We start from the raw sequence: 2,649 nt of genomic DNA, 5'->3' as shown, positions 1-2,649 counted from the left end.
TGGAACTATCGCGAGATGATAGGAGTAGCGCAGCAATTCTTTTTACAACAACGACCTCTGCTGTTTAATTTGAATACAACCAGCACTTATAGTGGTATGCTTTTTACATTCTACATCATGCTATAAACGCAGTCTCTCAAAATGAAAACAACCAAATGCATGTAAAACCTTTCTGTATGGGGGCATACTACGATTTCTCTGCCAATGGACCTTTACAATTGGCACAGGTTATAGTGGGCACCAGGCATGCCAGGTGTTGACCTGGACTGACTGGGATATTTATTCACCTTCAAACAGGTTAAACAGGTTAAAAGGTTACTATTATTGTATTACTAGTATATCTACTGTATTAACAGCGTGAACAAAGCCTGTGTTTAAACTGTAAACATACACACATTTGACAGACATCTCATAAGGTAATTCTGAATTACTGACTTGTTTTTTGAATAGAACAACAAGCTGCTCAGCCTGCATTGCTGCCTGCCATCGGTTTTATTAGAAAATCAATGAAGGAAGACATTAAATCAAAAGGATCTTCCTTAGCAAAGCCCCGGCCTAAGACAATGTTGTCATGTTGATTCACTCAAATGAATTGTGATGAAGTCGGAGAGAGAGAGAGAGAGAGAGAGAGAAGGGAGAGAGAGAGAAAGAGAGGGGGGGTAAAAAAGAGAGAGAGATTTATATGTTCTAATCTTCTGCCCCAAATATATATTACTTAGAGAGTCTTTCCCCAAAGTCACAATGATAACGTCTACACATTTTTGAACAATCAAACAAAGAGAAACGTATACTTTTGTGGTAGAGTTGGCTGCACAGTATGTCACAGCTTGCCACAAGTTAAGGGAAGAAACATAAAATGTACTATTTTCTCTGTGTACTATAATTATAGTATATAGACAATATAAATACCACCAATCATTTTAATTGTTTTAATAAATATTAAATGTTGACCATTATAAACATTTTGTTTTAGATATTTAAATATATATATATATATACACTGAGTATACCAAACATTAGGAACACCATCCTAATAATGAGTTGCACCCCCCACTTTTGCCCTCAGAACAACCTCAATTCGTCAGGGCATGGACTCTACAAGGTGTCGAAAGCATTCCACAGGGATGCTGGCCCATGTTGACTCCAATGCTTCACATAGTTCTATATCGTGGAGCTCTGCCCCATAGGGGAGCTCTGCTCCTAATGGTTTACCCTCTGCCCTAAGGCAGCAGCAGCCTGAGACAAAATTATGCACACACCTACAGCCAATAGGAGTACAGGTGTCCCTATAAGAGGGGGTGCCTCCCCTCAATCAGCCTCCCTTTTTCTTCAGCGACTGGACTAGACTGAAGAAGCCAAGAAGAGACGAAGAGAAGACTCAGGACGAAGAAAACGCCGTCGATTTTCCAGATCATCGACGTCGTCCTACAATGAGCACACCAAGCTTATCCATAGGGTAAGTATTTAACAAAAGCTCTTTTCAGAGCTCAATGTCGCTGTTTCCCTTGGCGGCTGTCGACCCCCCCGACATATGTTTCGTGGGTTGAGGGACACAGCACGCCAGGGACAGCTTCATTAATCCCCCACTATGCGCCAGCTTTTTTGAAGGAGTGGAAGCAGCGTTGGGCATTTTTAGGGAGGATATTCCTCTTGAGGATGTGCTATCAGTGTTAGTCTCAGCTTCTGAGGCATCATCTGAAGGCGCTGACTCAGGAGATGACAGGGCTATTGGGGAAGAAATGAATATTCTATTGGAACAATTCATTACACTGACCCAGATGTTTAACACCCCTTTTCCTTCGGGAAATTGTGAGGTCATTACATCCCTGGATGATGACGCCACAGCCTCTCTGTGCCTGAATTCTCAGGTCTCATTGAGTGGGCTGCTAAACAGCGGGAGATTAAGCTGCCCCCCATTCCCTCCAACCCGGAAGTGGATATGAGGAAGGGTGGCCGTTACTCTCGCTACAGCTTGGCGTCAGACGGCGGCCTCCAGCAGCAAGGGAGCGGGCCTCGTCCCCCCCGCAGCACCAGAGGTGCCGGCGAGAGAGGTCATTAAAGCGTCATCCTGGCATCACCCGAAGGGCGGCCAGAAGAGACGCCGTTATGACAGGCGAGGGGAGAGAACGGAAGACGGCACAGCGCCTGCTGTGACCGAGCCCACTGTCCCCCCCCACTCTACCGTTGAGTGTATGGAGGAGAATGTTTCTTGTTGATGTGTGTAATAAAGAGTTGGCTCTACTTGACACTGTCAAAAAGAGCCCCTTTTCCATAATACATCCGAGAGCGTTCGACCTTCCTCACTCTCGCTCTCTCTCTTACCACTATGAGTGCAGCTCAGCCCACCATGGTGCGTTGCTGAATGCACACATAAGGCAGGTATATAAAAGGTATTAAGTGTACCTTATAAAGACCTCACTTTACAGACTCCTAGGAGTGCTGTAGTGAGTGTCTCACATAGCAGGCTGCAGTCTCAGCCAGGTAATGGCATGATGACGCGACCGCTATTCGGGACGGCGCTCTGTCTCAGGCTAACGCCTCAGTCAGTGCAGTTCAGACCCGTGCTGCGTTCACGGAGGGCCTGATTACTACGGTTACGGGCGTAACCAACGTATCGGCGCCCCCGTTTTCTCTCAGAACGCGCTGATA

Source organism: Coregonus clupeaformis, chromosome 10 (assembly GCF_020615455.1).
Source record: "Coregonus clupeaformis isolate EN_2021a chromosome 10, ASM2061545v1, whole genome shotgun sequence".
Classification (NCBI taxonomy): Eukaryota; Metazoa; Chordata; class Actinopteri; order Salmoniformes; family Salmonidae; genus Coregonus; species Coregonus clupeaformis.
The sequence above is the reverse complement of the archived record's forward strand: the minus strand, read 5'-3'. Positions refer to the sequence as shown.